General features: G+C 39.6%; 1 protein-coding gene across 1 annotated transcript in view; it reads right to left on the reverse strand.

Annotated features, from left to right (window-relative positions):
* cald1a (caldesmon 1a) overlaps positions 1–21,973 on the reverse strand; it is a 69,546-nt gene extending 47,573 nt beyond the window's left edge. Inside the window, exon 1 of the mRNA XM_073853474.1 lies at positions 21,815–21,973. The gene's annotated coding sequence lies outside the window, so the exon portion shown is untranslated. The remainder of the gene's footprint in view (positions 1–21,814) is intronic.
* Positions 21,974–23,518: the final 1,545 nt, after the last annotated feature.

The following is a 23,518-nucleotide window of genomic DNA, read 5'->3' on the forward strand; positions in this document are numbered from 1 at the left end:
GTTGCTTAACCCTTCATCAAAGCTCACTGCTGCAATGACCCATGGGATTGCAGTCCTGCACGGCCTCTGTCTGCAAAGCTCTCTAGGTTGCAAATATACACATACTGTAGACGCTCGTGCCAAACCACAAGAACAATTCAGCTTTTGCTCTGCAAGAGTCCACAGGGAAACAAGAGCAGCTAGTAAAGAAAGATTAGCGGAGATGACATTTTTAAAGTAGCTCTTAAAATGTCTACTTAAAGTTAAAAGAAACTCTAGTCAAGACCCACCAGGCTTCTGAACATGAGGATACTTAATAATTCGATTTTATCCCTCGGGAACAGATCGCATTGTGAAAAGTTACTGTACAGGAGCCATGTTGTAAAAGGAAGATTACAAAGTCAAACATTTCTTTAAATCACCATGTACTGTTGTATTGCACACAATGACATCAGGGATGTGTATTACGAAAGCAAATACGATGAATTCAAATTCATGTGTTGACTTGAATTGTTTCAACATGCCATTTTAACAGGATGTTATTGTTTTCAGTTGTGTTTCATCATTTAAGGCACAGTATGTACGGTTTTACCAACAGAGGTCACATTTTTAAACAATAACAAATGTGAAGCTTGAAGACGCTATGAAGGAGAGTGGAATGATGGGAGATGTCGCTTTCACCATGTGAGAGATGAGTCTCTGTCAAGTCTAAGCCCAGAGTATAGACGGTAACAACATAAACAAGTGGCTTTCGTGGAACACACGTAACTTCCGGTAAACTCCACAGAGAATAAATAACAACAAAGTCCTTTTATAAAAGGTTAGTTCCAATCCTTGATTCTGATCGTTCAATAGCTGTGCTTTATTCACGATAAACCACGACAATGACCGCTTCACCCAATGGTTTGATTCATCACTGCGCACTGTAATATATATATATATAAATATAAATATTTCTGAATGCAGAACTTTTCAGTCATAAAAAACACCTGCAACGCCTGAAAGAGATCAAGCCTCAGCCAAGAAAATGTAACGCAGAAGTAACTAAAAAGTAACGTAAGCATTACTTTTTATGAAAAGTAACTAAGTAACGCAATTAGTTACTTTTTTGGTGGGGTAAGTTAATATTGTAATGCATTACTAAGTGTTTTAATTCCAATAAAATTTTATAAAATCGTATATATTATATAATATATCCTCTATAGAATTAGCTATGTCTGGCTCTCTCTCAAGGGGTTTTTCCCCTCCCTTGACTTTTCCCTCCTGACTAAAAAAAAGTTTTTTTCTCTTAGGAGCTTTTTTCAACTCCTGGGGAGTCAGTTGACATTGGCTTAACTTAGCAACCTCTTCTTTACGTTACATTATTACTACACTTACTAGGACGGTTTAATCTTAGCCGCTGTGTTCTGCTGCTTATGTTGAACATTGATTTTTCTGAGTTTTCTCCTGCATCTATTAATGTAAAGCTGCTTTGAAACAATTAAACAATTGTGAAAAGCACTATATAAATAAAATTGAATTAAATCTATATTTATGTTTTTGGGGATTTTGTGGCCTCGCCAATGAATAATCGTGATCCATGATGACTGAACGACACAACGGCTGCGTGCTAGATGCTGTACAACAGTGACTTGTGCAGTTGTCCACGTGTGTTGCTTGCCATAGTTTCTACTAGGGCTTGGTATTGGCAAGCGCCTCGCGATACGATACATGGGTCGTGGTACAGTGTATTGCAATCGATACAATACGTTGCGAGTTGTGATACATTGCAATACTTTTTCTTTTTTTATCAAAAATGTAAAAAAATAGAGCTGGATTTTTAAAAACTTTTTTAAAGCCAAAGTACTTCCACATGTCGGCTTTGAAAGCTGCAAGTGTTTATACATTTTCTGGCATTTTCTCACTCCTGCTAACTTCTGAGATATCGGCCGAATGGCCGTATATGACTGACAACTGGACAGCGACAACCACAGCAGCGGCGGAGGAGGTCGTTTGACGCACACAGAGGGATTTGATTGTGTTTTTTTGTTTAAATATCGATAGTAGAGCTCGAATAGATATATAGTAATAGATTGATATATAGTTATAGATTGATAGTTGACAATGACAAGGGAATTATTTAAAACTCTGGAATTTCTCTTGATTTACCAATCCTTGGGAACTTTTGGAAAAATGTAAGTACACAACTCCATGAAATTTATCACAATATGCAAGTGTTTTTTGTATTACTACTTTATGTATCAACTTAGTCTGAGATGTTTCTTAGGATAAATAAAATGAAAAACTAATGAGACTGATCAAATGCATTAGGAGTATATTGAGCTGTAACTTGTATGGACGGTTTGATTGGACGCACAAGCTTTGTCGCAGTTATGCGTCTGGACGAAACTTAACTTCAGGTCTCTGTTTGTTTAGTGGTCTGACTAGTGGCTAAACCAAACTAAAGTGATTTGTCATTAATTAGCTTTTTTTCTTATTGGTTATGCTTCTGAAACTGCAGTATCTACAAGTACATAATGTAAGCCACAGTGGTAAGTGCAAGCAATTCTTCATACTATGCAGTAAAAAATAATTACCAACCCATTAATGTCAACTGAACAATTTGCCATTATCAAGAAACTCTTACTTTACGAGAAAAATGTGAGGTGAAGTGCTTGCTCTTTATAACCTAAGCCAAAGCTGATGTGATCTACAACTCCACAGCCAAAAGGATTAAATAACTAAATGTTTGGATCTACCACCCACTGTCTTTTGGATCTCAGCCTCTTTGGACAACTCGAGCGAGAGACTAAACTTACAGCTCAGAGAAGAGACCTGAATGTTGCCAACATAAACCATCTCCCCTATTTGCATGTCTGTCAATATAGGTCCATTAACATCCGCTGGCTTTGCTATCAGAGTTTATGTTAACACGCTCTCCACGGCCGCAGCAGGAGTCTGGCGTAGGAGGAAGATTTTGACCGTCTTTTTTGGCCAAGACCTTAAGAAATGGAGAAGGTACTCAGACGTGTTACATTAAAAAGTGTTTTACTGTGGTACGTATATTTCACCATGATACAGTTATTAAGGTCTATATAAAATGGCATTTTTCCTACAGTGAATCTATGTGCAGCTATCAACATGTCATATAGTCTTGGTGGCGTACAGTTATATTGACTGCTTTATTAGGTCATAATGAAAGATGCTTTTATTGTGCAGCCAACGTAAACAAATAAGCAGGACGTCCACAGATAAAGAGCCAGCGACAGTGAGCAACGCCTAGGTTGCTAACAAAGGAAGCTGAGTATTGTATGCAAAAGTAATTGGATTTATACATTTCTGTGCTCAACACTCCATACCACAATGGCAGGGTGATGTTGAGGGTGGATGGGTACTGGATGAAGCTGAAAAATAAGGATAAGGAAGTCATATAGATTGTATTATATTCATATCCATATACGATACTCTAGCCAAATATCAAAATTAACCTGTGATTCCCGCACACGTAAGCAACATGAGACACACATGTCCATCATCTTTCAGACAAATACATTTGGAGTTATTTTAGTAAATGTCCTTGCTCTTCCAAACACTATAATTGTAGAAAACAGGGATCAGGGAACAAATTCTGACTTTAAACCCCCAAAAAATGCATTCATCCTTCACAGAAGTAATCCACAAGGCTTCCCTGCTAAAAAAAAAAAATAGACACCATCACAGAAATTCTATTGGTTTTATTGGGAATTTTATTGGTTCCTATTGGTATTTTAATGAAAACCATTAGAATTTTCTGTAATGGTTTTATTGTTTTTTTCAGCAGGGTTCAAATGGTTAATAAAGGTCTTCTGCGGGTAATCAATGAGATTTTGTAAGAAAAATATCCAGATTTCAAACTTTATAAACTTAAACAACTAGCTTCCAGTAACGACGGCATTAGGGCTACAACAACTAATGGATAAAATCGATAATTGATCACATGCTCCCACACCACCGTCGGAAAGCCACGACACGAGTCTGCTTCATACAGGACGAGCTGCGTGTTCAAAGTCAGGCACTTTTTCTTCTCACAATGCAACCAGCTTGTTTAAAAGCCTGTTTAAAAGGTCCTCTGTTTTTTGCCAGAGTTTTGAATTGGGCTTCTTTTTTAAATTTTTACGCAGGTTGATTTGCGGGTTAGAGACGGAAGGATTTTGTTTTGTTAGTTGTTGGTATGTGGGCTGTCAAAGTTATTAGGATGATTTCGGACTCATTTTCAATGGCCATTAGACTGGTTTTGTTACGAGGATCTGGCAACCCTGACAGGACAATGACGGAAACAAAAGCGCAAACGAACGTTGGTTAAAGGGACAATAAGCAGGATTTACTCCCATCTAGTGGTAAAATTGTATTTTAAATTCAAACGACTAGTGCTCCCTAGCGCCTCGCTTTCCCAAATGCGTATTGCAACTACGGTAGCCGTTATGTAATCACTGATCTCTTTATCCGTTTCAGCTGGTTCACGTGTTCTGAATGAAAACGCGATGTGGAAACGCGTTTGTAGGCTAGTGCTTTTTGTCCCTCTCTGCTATTATAGTTTATCAATATAGCGGAACGACATGGAAGCCTCATTGGACTTACCCGTTCAATGTAAGTAAAGAGAAGAAATTTTAAGCTTACAAAGAAAAGTCAGATCACTGGAAGGATCATTTGACACCAACGAGGACATATTTATGAATAAAGACATTGATTTAGATTAATAAAACACTTAAAACCCTACTTACTGTCCCTTTAACAAAGGTTTCAGTTCTTCCTTTAATATAAGTGAGATTCTATTTGTTTAATTGTTGTTGGGTTTTCATTAAAATAAACCACAAACTAAGCTTGTGTTTTAAAGTATGGGGGAAATCAAGGTTTTTATTACAGTAATAACGCATTTATCACTTTCATATATGAATGGCTTATTTATTTAGTTAATAATAAATAATGTTCATTCTCATAAAGATCTAAAATTGAAGATTAAAATGAGTTTATTATCGGTGGCAAAATTTCCTCACCAGCATATCCCTGAAGACTCACTAAGTTTGATGATTATTATTTTGACATTAAAATATGTTTTACTATTTAAAAGCAGCACAAACTTAAAATATCAAAATCAAGAGGATTTTATTAGTAAAACTAGTGTGTGGCTTTTGCACTTCTACACGTGAATAATTCATTTAGTGCCTTATTTAGCTATAATAAGTATAAGGGTGCTTTCACTAGAGGTCTTCACGGGTCCACTTAGATCCGAAAACCCGAGGTCCGACCCGAGACCCGATCAGGTTCGGGTCTAAAAATTTCACATGTGCCTCGGACACGGGTCGGGTACAATAGTAGCGGCATCGGGTCTCAGGTAATTTAAAAATGAATGTGTTTTTTCTGAACGGACCCGAGAAGACCCAAACTCTCTCGCCTGTGTGCGTCAATGTCCTTTTCAAACCTCTCATCTGTTTGCCAAGAGCGCTTGCGACATTGTGTGGTTGTCGGAAGGTTCATTTTCGTTGAAACAAACATGTCAGTCAATTATAAATGTACATTTTAGCAGTTACGTTGGTGTCGTCGTCAGATAACAAAGTAAAACGAATGAAGCAGCTCGCCAAATTGGTTGCAAGGCCACTGGAGTTTCTTTCTGTCTGACTGCTGCGGGTGGGTCTGCAGAATGCACACACGTCGGACAGTGCCGTTTACATTCGGTTCCAGTCGGGTTAAAAAAAAATTCACTAGTTCAGGTCGGACTCTGGTCTAATTTTCTCGGGTTTGTCTCGGGTCGGGTCTTTCTTTAAATTTTTTTTATTTATGCACGTCGGGTTCGGGTATGAAGTGATTCGGGTCATTTCGGGTCGGGTACATTTCTTTGGACCCGAGAAGACCTCTAGCTTTCACACCTGCCTTGTTTAGTTCGGTTGAATCGTACCAGAGTTCGATTGCTGAGTTGGTGCGGTTCGTTTGGGCAGGTGATAATGCAGCAATCGAATTCTGCTGCGTCCCAAAAGCGGACCAAACAAGCGGACCAAGATCTCCTTGAAGAGCTTTTAAACAAACTCTAGAGCGGTTCATTTGTGGTGAGAACACGATCCGAGATCGAACCGACCTATCTGCAAAAGTACTGCGCATTTTGGACTAAACAAGCTGCCGTAGTCAGCTGCGCAGTGCATTATCGGATGAGGAAGTGTTTGTTTACAGTTTCTATTAGCAATATTAGCACAATGACAAATCACGGACATACCTGGAGTTGCGAGGAGGTGCGGGCGGAGGCTCACAAATTTGGAGTCTTCGCCGTTTGTAGTGCATTAAAACGTTGTTTTCAAGCCGCATACGTGATTCATTCTGAAAATGAACGGTTTGTCTAGAATGCTGTATACAAACTATGTATAACAACCACGGAGACATTATTACAGTGCGCAGCAGTCTGTCCAATTTCGCGCACGTTGATTCTGACCAATTGAGAAGCAGTTTAGGAAATACGTTCAAATACATGTAGCCAATGAGTGATGTGGATCTTATTACATAACAGAATTTTGGTTTATTTCAACTGATCAGAGCAATCAGTGTGGAGTGAAAAGGAACCAAAACTGCTAAAAAAGTTACAATGTATAATTTTTTGCTTTTGGTCCGGACCAAATGAACCAAACTACAGATCTGAAAACACCCTTTTTTATGTTTTTATCCGATTAGTCGAATAATCTGGAAAAAAATAAACGGCTGATTAATCGATTATACAAAAAATTGTTTGTTGCAGCCCTAGATGCATCTTGGACTCATGAGTTTTAGTGTAGTGAGCATTGAATGTCATGGGTACGTTGCACAGTGACTCTCGTGAATCGCGTGAGTCCAGGATGGCATCGTTACCAGAAGCTAGTTATTATAGTTTATGGAGTTTAAAATATGAATATGTTATTTACAAAATCACGCCAATTACCCGCAAAAGACCTTTATTAACCCCTTGGAGCCATATGGATTACTTCTGTGAAGGATGGATGCACTTTTTTGGGGTTTAAAGTCAGAAGTTCTCTGATCCCTGTTTTCTTCCATTATAGTGTTTGGAAATGCAAGGACATTTACTAAAATAACTCCAAATCTGATCGTCTGAAAGATGATGGACATGTGCATCTCGGATTGCCCGAGGGTGAGTAAATCATGAGGCAATCTTGATATTTGGCTGAAGTATCGCTTTAAGTGACCGTTTTACTTGAGTGGATAAGTTTTAATGAGCACAGGTGATCTACAACCAGGTGCAGGCTGGTATCCCAGAAATCTGCAACATCAGCAGCCTACAGCTTCAAACACACACGCACGCACGCACGCACGCACGCAAGCTTATTAAAAGATGCTGCAGGTATGCCAGCTATGTGAACCCTGGCTCTCCATCTGGATTAAAACCACTGACCACCAAGAGTCTCTCACCAACAATTGCAATCAAAACCCAAACTTCTCCCTTGGACACTGTAGTACTGTACTGTACAAATTATTTCAGGCAACATTATGTCTAAGAGACGGGATTTGTGATGCTAGCAAAAAAACAGGTAAATAAAATCAATCCCAACGGGAGAAAAATGTTTTAGCCATCTGGTCATTGATTCCAGCCACCTGTCAGTCACCATACAGACAGGCAGAAACCAGACGACCGAGATGCAGGAGGAAAGAGATAAATAATGAGATCATAAAGTTTTGAGCACAAAATGCAGATCTCACTGAACCAAATCAAATTCACACAGTGATTGCACCCGTATTTCCCAAAGCATCCATTCGTCTGTCTGTCAGCCTACAGACCCATTGCAGAATTATGGGCGTGTGTGCTTGTTAAGATGTGCAGGAAATTGAGAGCAACAATAAAACTGACTGGAGATCAGCCTGAAATGTCCCATAAAGGCAGGTGATTGATTGAGCGCCACACGACCACAGATCTCAGGACAGTGTCAGGACAGTGATGGCAGGATTCCAGCAGCAGGTCTGGTCCATGTACAATATAACAACTCTGTGTGACAGGCCAACAACTCCCATTAACACACAGCTGTGTTTATATGCTGGACGTTCAAAGACCTGCTGTGTTTCAGAGCCTTAAGTGGGGAACGGATGGGCTGCTGCAGTGTTTCCCAGACATTTTTGGTTGCATGCACCCCTTCAGTCAGGGATCAAGTACGCCAACATTGACAGCCAACCAAAAACATGTTTCTTGTGACTTGATAATGAATCACAGAAAACCTTTCCGCAAAGAAAAAGCTAATGGTAGATTCAGTTATGTAGATGAGACAAGATTAAAGAGCACTTATTGTCTGATTCACATTGTTACATTTCCTTTGGTGTGTAAGTGTGTATTAGTTCATGTTAACGATATGCAAAAGGTACAAACCATAGATATGTATAAAGGCTAGTGTCTCACCCCACGCTGCTGGCCAATTGAGTGGAACGTACGCATTTGGCGGCCATCTTACCACAGGGCGCTCGCTCACTCATAGCATTGTGTTTTAATGGTGCAGGTACTTTTAAATGACCATAACTTGCTTAATTTTCTACTGATTTTCAAAGGTTTGGTTTGTTATAAACATCAAAGATGTACCTATGACACTGCATACTTAAAAAAATGAAACATTTTAAAGCATCCAAAATTATACCCACGTTAATAACGTTTGTAAGAAACCAAACCATTTGAAAATCGGTAGAAAATTGAGCAAGTTTTGGTCATTTAAAAGTACACGCATCATTAAACACAATGCTACGAGTGAGCGAGCACCCTGTGGTAAGATGGCCGCCAGGTTATGACGATAGAGACTCCGCCGTAACACATCTAGCCTTTTATGTCTATGGTACAAACCCCAAAGTAAACAATGACGCAAGTTATCATCTCAAACGTAAATCTCTTTTCTTGGACTACAACAAACACATGGATTGTAGGTAATAGTTTACTTCCTGGGATTGGTGATGTAGACAAGACCGACATTAATAATTCCTCCCGCTTCTGATTCAAAGACTGCAAGTTAACTCCTGTTAGCATTGCATTGTGTGAATCTTTCAAACATGGTAAGGAGCGTCACATTTCCTGCTGACGTCAGATCAATCACAACGTACAGATTAGCTGGCCAATCAGGAACACAGAGCTTTCAAATCTGTGGCTTTGAAAAAGAGAGTGAAATCTGGAGCTACAAAAATGTACGGTATGTGGAAAATAATGTGTTTTTAGAACCATAAACCCACGCCAACACATTGTATTACACAAAATATCGCTATGCAGCCCTATCCTAGAAAGCTTTTTATTGGACAAATGTCTTTGTGGTGCAAGATGAGTCATTAACATTGTCATTAAGTTCGTGAACTTCAAAAGAAAATATCAGTATTATGAACAAACACGGGTAAGATATTTTGCCCTGTGTTGGTTTATAGAGGACTCCACGTAACTAAAAAAACTCGGCTTTGACTCTCCAATGCATCAGCACATATCTGGCTCTAGGGTATTAAGGCAAAAACCGAAGGAATGGGAGTGAGAAAGAGGGGAGAAAGAGAGCAGGATATGCTGCTATAAATTCAGATGAGATCTTGGCAGGAGAAGCAGCAACTGCTTTTCATGGCTGTCACTGGTCAAAGATCTGCAAGCGTATGAGAGAAGAGGGGAGGATAAGAGATGATTGGTAGGTCATGATACATTTTGTAAAGCTGCATGCATCCTGTATGCAAAAGCAAAAATTTTAACTCTTCAGAGAATAAATCAAAGCACTTTATTTGATCATTAAAATCCAATGTTTAAGAAATACACAAATATGATTTTGAAGTAACCACTAATACATCCCAAAGGATTATATACTACATACCTCCCTCCCAATTATACTTCACATTTCACCAGCAGACATATGATTGATCACCTAAATTAATCTGGTTTTGTATATGTCTCTCTGGAATACCTATAGTTATATTTTATTTATTTGGTAAGTACGATAGAAAGTACGATAAAAAGAAAATACAGAAGTGGTCACTGGGGTGGTACCTTGTCAAAAAGGTAGCCTACCTTAAAAGGTAGACAGAGGTCCTTAGAGAGACATACTGGTACCTCAAATGTAAATATCTGTACCAAAAGGTAGCGTCTTTTGTAACTTTATTTCTAAGAGTATAGCCACATAATACAGTAGGTGCGATAGTGCAGTCGGCTGATGGTACAAAGGGTTTACATTTCATTTATAACTGACTGACTGACTGTACTTTATCTCATTTTTAGACAAATTTAATAATATGGCAAAGCCAAATGGCATCAAGCAACTGCCTTAGCCATTGAATTTTCACTTGGGGATGGAAAAGGAGATTCCTGCATTCCCAGACAATGGATCGCATTCCCTGACACGTCTGCATGTCCTGTGAATCACTCTCAGCCTATTGGTTTAACTGGTAAAACACCAATTATGCCTTAGACCACATCCATTACCCAGAATGCAACTGATAATATATCAATATGATTCTCTGATATCTATCTATCTATTTATATATATTTATTTATATAGTTAAACTTAACTAAGTTTATATAATTTTTTGCTATTAAGAGGCATAGGTGTAAGAGTGATTTATTGTGGAATTCCCATTAAATGTCATTCAAAATAAATGTTCAGTTCCCGCACAAAGAAATAAAATAGAAAAATGCAAGCACATGAGGTTATGGATGTCGGAGGTTTTTGTTTCCGTTTTTGAATGGGCAATTTTCGTAGCCATTAACTCATTACACCCAGAGCCATTTATTACTACGCAACAGCAGCTGTGCTCCTGAAAATGCATTTCAGATGCACACGTGCTTTTATGCTACGCATTCAACAACGTAGATTTTAAATGGTCCTCTCATGCACGTCCAAAGATCGCACCGCTATCAGCGAGTATCGGCATGCAAGGTCTTTAAAAGTGAAAAAAAAAGAAAAACAGAGGAAAAGGGCCAAATGGAGATGCTTGTACGGCATCAAACGTCTGCTGCCTATTGGCGTGGCTCCACATGACCAAATATGGTAGGAAAAAGCACTCTTTCCCGTAAGCAACACACACAAAAAAGAAAAAACCAAGGCTTTCTAACATGCTGCGCAGACAGATAGAGCCCCCATATTCAAACACAGTGACCGCATAGCGCGCCTGTATCTGCACTCCACAGAGCGAATGATAAACAGCATCGCACTCATTTACTCACACGAACGACACTAGCAAGGGCACTATCTGTGCCAAACCGCATTCAAGCGCTCATCCATACTATTCTGCACTGCAGCAGATGAGAAAAAATAGCATGCAAGAAAAACGATCTTTCCCTCCCAGCATTTTTGTCCAAGACCGAGCGGTTTTAGGTTTGAGCTGTGCCTCTTACATAACTGCGAGAGACCAGAGTGGAAAAAAGTGATTTTTATCCAAATATTCAGCCACGAAGACAGCTGTGACAGAAAAGGCATTGAAGCTTTACGTTTAGGCATTTGGCAAACGCTTTCTTTCAAAGCGACTTGTGTTATTTTATCAGTATGCCTGTTCCCTGGGAATCAAACCCATGACCTTTGCATTACTAATGTAATGCGTTACCAAATGAGCTACAGGAACACCATGGCCGTGAGGTTGAGTGTGACCGTGAGAAACAGATACAGTATGAAGCAAAAACTTGCTTACAATGACTTAAACTTGAAAGACTTTTCATAACCTATTCAAATCACACATGCCAAGACCCCTAAAGTTTTGCATTCATTTGTAAAGGTTTTGAATAAACTGAGCTCACTTTGATGTTATTCGAGATATCACGCATACAAAACGACAGTGTATGTGTATGTATCACTTGTTGATGTACATTGAATAACGTTGCTTTTAACACCAAAAACATCAGGGTTTGCAAACTATGCATTACATAATAAATAAAGTGCAAAATGATTTGACCTAGCATTTATATGAGCTTGCAATTAACATAACCCAGCACACCCCGCGCGTGCTTTCTCCCATATGTTACGGCTAGCTGGAACGTTTAATGGAACATGAAAATGCATTTCTCATAAAGCTAAAAAGTTCCTGATGTGTCTTGTAAAACATGTCTGTCAAACACCACTCGCAAGCTGAAGAACCATAACAAAAAAATTGGGTTGAAATCATCAGGGTGATTTAAGACACTGTTCAACATCAACATGGGAGAAATGTCTTCCCGTCGTGCCTTACATGGTAGCAATACAAACCCAAAGCATGTAGCTGACTCTCCACATCACAGCTTCCTCCTTCCAACATATGTGCGACATGTTTCCCTCAACCCAGCGCCCTCAAAACCAACTTCTGTCATGATGTTTGTTTTCGTCTCGTAAGTCTCCCCAAGGACAGTAATTAACTGGCTCCTAAAAAATTTATCTTCATTATTGCGACTGCTCATCATGGCTCAGGACAGAATGTGCTTTTTTACATTTCTGCATTTGGCAGATGGCATTCGAGCTATACAGTATGTGTAAATGAACCCAAAAACCTTTTGCACTGCTCTACCAACTGAAGTTTTAAGGCTATGAATCGATCTATGACAAATGAAGGCCGTTGCATTCCTCACGAGAGATAGCAGAAATAAGATCACGCGTCGGTCTAGATGACCTCACCAACAGATGTTCCTCAGTATACAAGGGGACGTCGCAAGGTGGGATGCATCATTTGGCAGTTCAGAAGACAGAAACGTATTTTGTGAGCAAACAACCAGAACACAGGTTTTGACAGCTTAACAAATGGACACACAGAGCGTATGTCATCGCTAGTAAAAGGCAAGAGCGGTTAAAAGCCCTCTGAGAGCGTGCTTGGCTCTCGGTACTGTCAGTGAAATATCTTCGCCTGCGAGGTATTGAGCTAACTGCGACTATAACTATTGTCAGTCCTTCCAGAAAAAAAAGTTTTTTTGGTGATTGTTGCGGGCAAAAATCCTTAACCTTGCAGCACGTTTTCTTAAAAAATGCGATGGAATATGCGGGATATTTATGCAATTTTATGCGATGAAATTGTAAGAACTTGCAAAAGTTTGGGGAAACTTGCAAAAGTTGCGGGAACCTGCAAAAGTTGCGGGAACCTGCAAAAGTTGCGGGAACTTGCCAAAGTTGCGGGACCTTGCCAAAGTTGCGGGACCTTGCCAAAGTTGCGGGACCTTGCCAAAGTTGCGGGACCTTGCCAAAGTTGCGGGACCTTGCCAAAGTTGCGGGACCTTGCCAAAGTTGCGGGACCTTGCCAAAGTTGCGGGAACTTGCCAAAGTTGCGGGAACTTGCCAAAGTTGCGGGAACTTGCCAAAGTTGCGGGAACTTGCCAACGTGCAATAACTGTGGGAACGTGCAAAAAACTGCGGGAACTTGCAAAAACTGTGTTCAGCTTTTGCAGCTTTTCAATGACGTTCACGTCACATAATCGCGTCACGTCATAACGTTCCGATGGCAACAGGAGACATGGCTGTGCTTGTGTGAGGTAAATGCAACATTTTTCAACTTTCTGCTAAGATATATGTGATTTTTGCTATGAAAATGTGGGGATTATGAAATCATGCAAGCCTTGCATATTTTGCGCACAAAAATCTGCAATTTATAAAATGCACAGGACAAATATGTGGACTTTGGCTGATTATGCGTTAAATCATGCGATCGCATAATCGCGTTTTTCTGGTGGGACTATATTGTCCAGATGACACCAATAGAAAAGAAAAATGTCTTGCCTGTATCCGACCCGCTTACATAATCTATTAAAAGCGACTTGTATCCGATATAAACAGTTGGGAATGTTAGACATACTGACCCGAAACAGCTTAAACCACAGAGGAAATAAAATATCACGATAACCAAGGTGGTGTCCACCTGATTTGACATAATTTGCCACGTCTTGAGATGGGAATATCCGTTCTGTCCACTTACATTGCAGATGCGAATTCATGTATCTGATTTGTTTCCACATATGAAACCAATCGGATTCGAGAATATCGGAATCAAAGCACTTTTTTCCTGCTTATATGTCCGTGGGTCATATCCAATCTGTGCCATATGAGGGAAAAACGGAATTGAGTACCTTCAAACATGCCATGTCAATGAAGCCAAAATCCTCTTTAACTGCCAGTTCACATCCAAAACAATATGCATGCAGATGTATTTAAAACAAAACAATAAGTTACTGTGCATTTACTTTATACTGTATTTTGAGCAGGCACTAGAGCACTTACTCTTGTGGTATTGTTCAAGAGGGCGACAGAGGTACCCTCAAATGTTTATGCCAATAAGACGGAAAATTGAACTGTGTGTCACCCTACCTATAAACAGTTTAACAAACTTTGTCAGGAGCTGATTACAATAGAAAATATAGCTTGCGCCTCACAATTGCAGAAATGTCTTTGCGTTTATGTTCGTGGCAAACTACAGTACGTGCAGGCTCGCTGTACTGTGTGACTTTTCCTCAGATCACACATTCCTGTGTGAACGCAGAACCCTTTCCCGTGCCCCTCTCTTCCAGCTACGCTACTAGATCTCCCCTCTTCTCCGCATATTTCTGCTGGCTGTTATTATTAGCATGGCTCCAGGCCAGAGTTTTTTAGGGGCCGAGCGCTGTGTGGCCCCTGTGGACACTTAAGAGACGGCTGCTCGAGGTGTAAATCTGGAGATGCAGGCATAATCACGCACGCACGTATGGGTCGGTACGAATATCAGTCCACGTTGTCGTGTAAGGGAGGCGAGGTCTGGTAAAATCACCAGGCCTATGTTTAGTGCCACAGGGCTGTTCGGCTTCTCGCCTTTCAGGAAACCTCAAAATCTTCCAGTTCCAGGAAAAATCTCCCTTTCTTTCTCTCAAACATGCATCCACATATATTTAGTCGCCGTTGGACGGTTGTGTGAGCTTTATGATAAATTCCTCTATTTTAGTCAAGCGAAATATTGCGCAGTTTGATTGCAAGCGCTCGCAGACTTGTGGTTGAAGTCAATGCACCCTTCCACTCTGCAACAGCACGAAAGCTGCATAAATCATTACCTCGGCGTTTGGCGTAAAGGACTTTCGCTGCGTAATCTTTACATTTACAAGAAAAACACAAATCTCAGGCAAGCATGTAATTGTAAATAATTGAATATCGGAGCTATGGGCTGGCTGTGGGTCTGACTAATGGGCGAACTGGAAATGAGATTACTCTAAAAACCCTGGCGGCACTGGATCAACTCCAAGAAGTGTACTTACCATCACACACCTGTGCCATACACACACACACAGACAAGCACCCATTCAGCATACTATAAAGACATCGTGTTGACATAAATCCTTTATGACTTGCTATTGCGTTTCAGAAGGCGACTCGATTCCTGTTCATTAACTCTAACCTGAACTAATGGAGCCCCCATTATTATCCACGGTGGTCTCGTGGACGTCTGTCATGGACTTGAGTGCCGCTGCAGCCACACACATACAGCAGACTGGCAGACGGGTTCGTAACAAGTACCCATTGTTCTAGTTACTCCGGCCATGTTCATTTAAACAAACCGTAATGAGGTCTACTGGCCTAACAAAACCCACCCTGACACACACATAGGGCTCCCCCCTCACATTCATCAAAACCTCTCAAGTATTGCACCACTCATCATGAATGCAGGACATAAGACTGCTTCGTTCAATTTAAAACATGTTTGAATTCTTTGTGTGCCAGTCATTTGCAATAATGGGTATATAATTACGCCCGTCTCACCAATAATTTGAATCCCTCATTTTGTTTACTGCATCAGACCAGGAAGAACTAAACAAAGGTCCTGTTTGCTCTTGTTTTGGGCTCGGCGTCGCCAATTGCTAAGTTCACTCCGTTTGGTTTTTGACATGCTAGCTCATTTGCAATGCGTACTGCTTTCGCAACATCCTAACTGCAAATCTTTAATCAAACGCTTATTTACATTTACGTGCTTAACTATACACTGCAAAAAATAAAATAAAAAAAATTACTCAGTACTTCTGCCTTGTTTTGAGTACAACTATCTAAAAATTAACTCAAGATGCATTTTCTTGAGCAAAATGACCTACAAAATAAGTCTAAATTTAAAGAGGACATTTCACATGACTTTTTTAAGATGTCAAATAAATCTTTGGTGTCTACATATGTGAAGTTCTAGCTCAAAATACCATAAAGATGATGTATTATAGCATGATAACATTGCCACTTGCCAAATGTGCAGTTTTGGGGTGTGTCCTTTTGAATGCAAATGAGCTGATCTCTGCAATAAATGGCAGTGCTGGGGTTGGACAGTGCAGATTAAAGTGCGGCATTATCCCCTTCTGACATCACAAGGGGAGCCAAATTTCAGTTAGTTATTTCTTCACATGCTTGCAGAGAATGGTTTACCAAAACTATGTAGGTTTATATCCCATTTCTAGGTTAATAGAAGCACTGGGGACCCAATTATAGCACTTAAACATGGAAAAAGTCAAATTTTTATGATATGTCCCCTTTAAGTGACTTTGTGCTTAAAACAAGCAAAAAAATCTGCCAACGGGGTAAGAGTGTTTATCTTGAATTTTTTTAATTAAGCGTTTAAGAAAAAAGTAAACCTATTTCAAAATTATGGTCTTACCGCATTAACTGATTTTTTTGCTTGTTTCAAGCACAAATTCACTTAATTTATATTTATTGTATAAAAATGTGACTTATTTTCTTGGGTCATTTTACTCATCAAAAAATGCAACTTGATTTAAAAAAAATTAGATATTTGTACTTAAAACAAGACAAAAATACTAAGTAATTTATTGCAGTGTATTTATAATCAGCATTTGTCATAAACAGCTTGTTACAGTGCATTCTGGGATTCAAGAGCATCCTTTGAAACTGGATGATGTAAACACACAGTACAGGGATCTTAAGTTTCGAAAAAAGCGACTGTACTTTCATAATGTCTATGACTTACTATAAATACAGTGTAAAGTTTTATAATAACCACTATTCAATCACACTATGACTCTTCTGCATATCTTTATTCACTTTTGGGACGAGTACCAACTAAATTCCCAGCATGCACTAGTCATGTAAAGCACAGCGAGCAGATCAAGCGCCTCCGCCAGCTTGGACTACAACTGAAGGGTAATAAAATCCGCTTTAAGAAAGCCAGACCTGAGATGTTTATTAATAGCATGAACGATTGTAATGGGGATTCATTAATAACACATTTCTCATGAGGTAAGAGTCTCCCGAATGCCAGTTTCTCCTTTGTGCAGATTAAAATATCCCAACATGTTTCTCACGACAAAGCCAGTGAAGAAACGGACTATCACCGCAGAGCTTACAAACACAGGCCGAGCTGACCCCCTATAGCGCAAGTTACGTCCCGTTTTAGTTATGCAAAGACGTCAGAATGCGTTTTATTCAAACGCATGTAGAAAGAGAGAATCTTAAACGACAGTCAAGCTAATTGCTTTGATCTTAAGCTTTAATCAGCTTTAATTGGCTCTCAGAACAACGCAATGACATGTGAAGTGGAACGAAATGTAGGAGAGGGTGCGTGCACGCGGCGCCGCTTCGCATTCTTGAGGATCCCTCTGAGGTTAGCATGCTAGCACGTAAATATGCTTCTGATTAGAAGAAAAGAGTTCACTCTGTAAAGGCACTCTTAAACAATTACTGCTAGCTGCTACTATTACAAGACGCACACACAAAAGCTGAAGTCTATTAAAGCATTAACAGACACGAAAACAAAACAAAGTGATGCGTCGAATGCCAAAAGGGAAATTCGGGTGATTTTGCTTGTTCTTTCACTGTGGGTCATCTACGATATCCTAAACATCCCGCTAACTTGGACATCATCTTGGTTCTTTGACCCGGCTTGGCTCGTGATATGCACCCCATGGACGATTGCTTTGGATGTGACCATGTAAGGCTTGACAGCGAGAGGCAGGAAAAAGCGTGCATGTTTTCTTAGGTCAGGAGGTCGGATGAGTTGCGTCTGTTTGAGTAGCAGCTCGCTACAGTTACCTCATCGTTATCGGCATGTGTCGAATCACCGCTCGCCCGCTCTCCCTCAACACCTTTATGGGAGCGTTGGCGCTTAAACACACTCCGCATCAACATGACCTCATGCCTGAGTCAACGTTAATTTGAATGCCTTCTTGAGCTTCTGCATCACAGCTGACCCCTAAATGTGCCCCATAATTCCTCCCAGTGCTTTCTGACTGAATGTGCTGGACATCTCTTGATTAGTTTTGTTTGTTTAGCTTAGAGCCGGAGCGGGGTGAGGTGGAGCAGGGAATTATGGGCCTTCAGTCGGCCGAGGACAGGGAAAATGGGCTCGCTGAGACATTTCCTGTGCATGTTTTCTGCAGATGAAAATCAGCCCACGGCAAAAGAAAATGACCATTGTGGTAATTTTTGGGACTAAACTGATAAAGATATGAGCAAGAGAGTAGGAATTATCTGAAAAGTCAGTTTTGGTCATGGATATTTGTTTAGTCCATGTTTTGCATGGTCTAGGTTGTAATGGGGGCGACACCTTTAAATTTGGAAAGCAACGAGGGCTGCTCGACTTTGGGCAAAATCATGATTATTAATCACGATTACTTGAAAACATGCATTTATTTAACTTTAAGTAAAATAATATGTAAACACATAACACATTTTTAAAAGTAATCTGATACTGTCTCGTTTATACCGACGCTGCAGCTCCTCCTTGTGTTTTTTAGAGAGATGTGCAATCATCGTGGTGATCTGAAATCATCGCAATGAGGTCAAACAATTGTGATGAGACGATTATTTAATCATTGTGACAGTCCTACATGCAATTTATATTTTAAAGCTCCCGTTCTGTCTGTGATTTTGAAGCTTTGATTGTGTTATAGTGGGCAATATAACATGTGTTCATGTTTCGCGTGTAAAAAACGCGGTATTTTTCACACAATTTACTTATCTGTATAGCGCTGTTTTCACTGTCCTCAAAACAGGCTGATCTCTTCCTTGTTATGTGATGTCCCTCCTTCAGAAATATGTAACAAGTTCTGATTGTGTTGTTTGTTTAGTGTGCTGTGATTCGATAGCAGCTTAGCTTAGCAGAGCCGTTTGAGCCAAAGCTGGTGACTGACGTATTAATGTGGGCGGAGTTTAGTCAACAAACTGTTTTACTGACGTCATTAAACCAGGAAATATAGGGCTGTAGTCCAAACCGGCCGTTCGTTGTAGGCTTTTAAAAAGGAATTCTATTGAAGAAAATATATCGCCTGACAGTGAACTTTGAGCTTTATCATTTTACAGGTATTATTTATGCTATTACAGCAACATTACACACTAACTAGGGTTTAAAAAATGGTATCAGGAAGAACGTGACCTTTAACCGCATACTTGTTTGACCTCGATCATCTTGTTTCAATCAAAAACTGAAATAAAAAACAATTAATTGCACAGCCATAAAAGCAACTAATGTTTAAGACCAAATGTTGCGCACAAACTGCTAAACGTCTGTCAGCCCTTATCCCACCTGAAATCTTTCCAAATCAGTGATCGGTGTTTAAGCTTAGTGCACTTCGATTCACAGAAGCGGCGCGGGGCAGATTTGTTGTTCCACCATCAGACTTTTCCATTGAAACCTGCCGTCTCAATAAAGAACAACAAACACACCACAAAGTCAAATTACAGAGGAAAAAAGGCAATTCCGCTCCAGAAGGATTTAATGTAAAAGGCGGGAGGAATTTAAGATTTATATATTACTAACAAAACATCTGGGGCACTTATTGCATATTTGCAGGGACCTAAATAAACACAAGCTAAGGTTTCAGACGGCCCTGACTTCACAATTGAGGAATGCCCCCGTTTCGCCGCGTTTCCTGATCGTCACCGCTGGTTTGGAGCTCGGCAGACCCACAGATCCTGAAAACGCTCCGAAACGTCGCTGCGTTACACAACTGCGGTTCCTGGACTCAGTGCCTTTAAATTACAGGCTATCGGATTTAAGTGGAGAAAAGCTGAGTAGATGAAGGGGGAGGAGTCGCGTCTCCTGAGGTTACTGCTGCACGTCAATCACGCTAACGAAAAGTTAATTGAACATTTTGCGAGAGTCGTCTAAAATAAACATTATTTCAGTTATGCCACACATGAATGACTCTGAGAATGCTTTGTCAGTCAAAAATGAAATAAAACCAGAAAGATATGCAAGTTGCATCCAAGTGCGTAAATCTTCCAGAGTCATTTAGAGATGTTTTGTGGAGCATGAGTTAAACATTAAAGCGCAAACACCAGCTGAACTTGAGTAATTGTTTTGGTGTTTTTTTAAATCAAGTAATAACCTTGATTCAACAATGCTAAGTATGTCATACAGTAGACTAAACTAGACGAGTACCAGAAGCACATTACAACCCACTAACAAGTCTCTAAATCTCAATCCACAGCCTCGTGGGCCACCAAATGACAGAAATGCAGAACAGTCCAGGTCCTTTCAAAGTCTTGCCACCATTACTGCGTAGATGTAGTTTTAACTAACAAAGGCATTGGAAGCAAAAAGGAAAAAAGGGAAAACACGACTGTTTAGCATTCCAGAAGCTATTCCAATCATCAGTCACCATGTTCAATATGTTCCTTTTAAGGCAAGGGCATTCCCCGCATATTTTCCAAACACCACACACTGTTATCAGATCCAGTTTCATGGCCAATTACTGGCCTGTCTCGCTTCGCAGTGTTCCGTGCACAACGCCTCACTGTCCGTCCGGATACCGCGATGGCTCATCACTCCCCAGTTCGGCTTGCAGACATTTTCTCAAGCTCTTACTTGTACAGCTGAAGGTCAGGGCAATAAAACCAGTTCCCCAGACAGAATATGACAGATTCTGCACTAAGCTGCATGCACACTATTGTTTTAGCTGGTTGGAGAATTAGCCAAATATGCAGCCGCCTTACAGGAGGATAAGGAGCCTGGCCTGTCCAGATGTGTATGTAAACCAGCCCATTAAATTAACTTAATCGTTTTCAATAAGCACTGAGCATGCATTCTGTGGCGCAGCGTGATTTACTGTCAAAAAAACACAAACAGCGACAATCGGGATCCATCATAAAGGCACTAAAATCCCCCACAATTCTCAGCAGAGAAATTTCCCAAAGCACCCTCTCTCAATCCACCCCTCCTAAATCCCACAACAGAAACAATATAAGAATGTTTCATGGCCACAAATATTTTGAGAGGAGAGCGTGGAAGCGCGGGCCGCCAGAGAAAACACCAAATCCACTTTGGACAATACCACTGGGAATCTTAATATGTTACAGCGTAAAGATGAGAGGCAGGGAATAATGGTGCTCGTCTTGTTTGGACTATCGGATGCCAGTGGATCTTGGAAAAGGTGTTTATGCAAAACCCCCTAAAGTATTGTTAAACAGTTTTCAGACCGCCGGTGTTACGCATCATCCAAGATTCAACAAGAGAGAACTTCCTGTTGAGTACAGTAGCAATATGGAAGTCTATGGGAACCATCTCATCATATGACAAACTGCTATTGCTATACAAAAACACTAACAGCTGTCAATCAAAAGAGACACGCCTATCGGGTTTTAAATTATGCCTGGTTCTCGAATATGATAAAGATCTCTGGACCAGGATGGGCGTGGGAAGAATGCGCAAAAGAAAGATGGAAAACCATCCCTTAGTCACAAAACAACATCAACATCGCCTTATGCACAAAATCGGAAACGATTTAATCACCCCACATTTACATCCAAAGCAACATTTATAGCATAACCTAAAATTTCCAATGCAAAAATGTAATATAAATGACATATAATGCAATATAAACCGCAGTAAGACTGACGTCAAATGGTTAATGCATTACCAAGCGATGAGGAAGAGTTTACAGAATGTGCGGAAAGTTTGCAAAATTTGTTACAAAGTCATCATCCAAACATCTGGAGACGCGCAAACGTACCTGGGCGATAAGACAAAGCGTGCGTCCTTCGCGCAAAGATCTGCTTTAAGGAAGGGACGGTAGATCGAGCTTCAGCTTCGCTTTCACTCCTAAATCTGCGATTTTCAGTAACAGGACTCTTGAGTTTGGGAAGCTCCTCCCTTCAAAAGCGACCGACTCCGTCAGACCTCCGCCTTTACGCACACGGACCCCGTGTGTCGTAGGCTATGCATGCAGGAACCCGCTAGACGAGCGAACAAACATAATGATGAGAGAGGACAAAAACATCATGAGACAGAGAGGACAAAAACATCATGAGACAATCTGAGAAATAACATAAATTATGAAAACCAATGAATTGTAAGTTAACAGAATCAGAGAGAGTGTACTTTGATACAACAGCAAGATACATTATAATAAAATAAATATATAAGTAAAAATGTACAAGTTAAAAATCTATATAAATATGAAAAGACAATTGTACAGAATAAATATACACTGTAAAAAAGTGATTCGTTGTCTCATTATGATAAGTAGCTTACATGTTTAATCGTTTTTTGACATTACTTAAAATGCATATTTCATGCAACACACAAAAAAACCTACAAGATAAACTTAAAGCCATATGCATAAAGTGAATAGAAAAATCTGATTTACCATTTATGTGTGTTGTGTTTGTTTCATTTATTTAAAAAAATATGTATGTATGTGTATCACTATGTATCAATATGTATCACTTTTATTTTTTATATGGGATTAATCTTTGACCACCACTTCTTCTGACACAAACCTACAGTGGTATATGGGACTGATAAAATCCTTTTTAGACAGTAATACCTGACATGGGGCAAGGTCTGTGTTCTTGAATGGCTTGCTTTTGTTGGCTTGATGTCCACATAATCATCATATGGGCAGATATCATGTTTTACATTTCTCTTTTTCAGTTCAGAGGCGACAGATACCTCCTCATCAGTTATATATGAGTCCCATCTCACTTTTTCCAAATGTGAATGATATCAATTGCTTCATACACATTGTAGATAAGACCCCACTATCTGAAAGCATTCTGAAATTTAAAAAAACTGATTATCACCTAGCCCTCATGCAGCAAACAGATATTTGGGCAAAATAAGTAATTGATTTTCTAAAAACGTATTAAATAATCTTAAAACGTTGATTAAAATTCAAAATGCTATCAAAGAAGCCCTTAAAATTAATAATAAAATATTAATCAAAAAAATGAAATGAAAAGTACATTATGGGGTAGTTTCCCGTCAGTGGCGGCTAGTGAAATTCAAAATATGTGTTCAGAGTGTCATGTGTGTTGCTCGTGTTTTCAAAATATGTGTTTGTCGCGTCATGTGAACCATGTGCATCACGTGTTTTGTCAAAATAAGTGCCTGCCTTCTGTTGCAAATAAAATGTATGCTGTGTTAGATTTGATAGTGCACGTATGTATTGGTCTTCTTGTGTTACTCTAATTGCTTCTATTGTAACCTCATTTGTAAGTAGCTTTGGACAAAAGAGTCTGCTAAATGACTAAATATTTTACAGTTTGTAAATGTCTACATGAGCATTATATGTTAATTGAACTGATGTTAAATTTTTTTAGTAAATAGGTTGAGTACACTCAATATTTGTGTAAAAATGATGACATTTTTCTTGTTATTTTGAGTTGAAGTTGAATTTACTTAAAAAAACATGAGTGCATATATATTTAAAGTA

The sequence above is a fragment of the Misgurnus anguillicaudatus genome, chromosome 1 (genome assembly GCF_027580225.2).
Source record: "Misgurnus anguillicaudatus chromosome 1, ASM2758022v2, whole genome shotgun sequence".
Classification (NCBI taxonomy): Eukaryota; Metazoa; Chordata; class Actinopteri; order Cypriniformes; family Cobitidae; genus Misgurnus; species Misgurnus anguillicaudatus.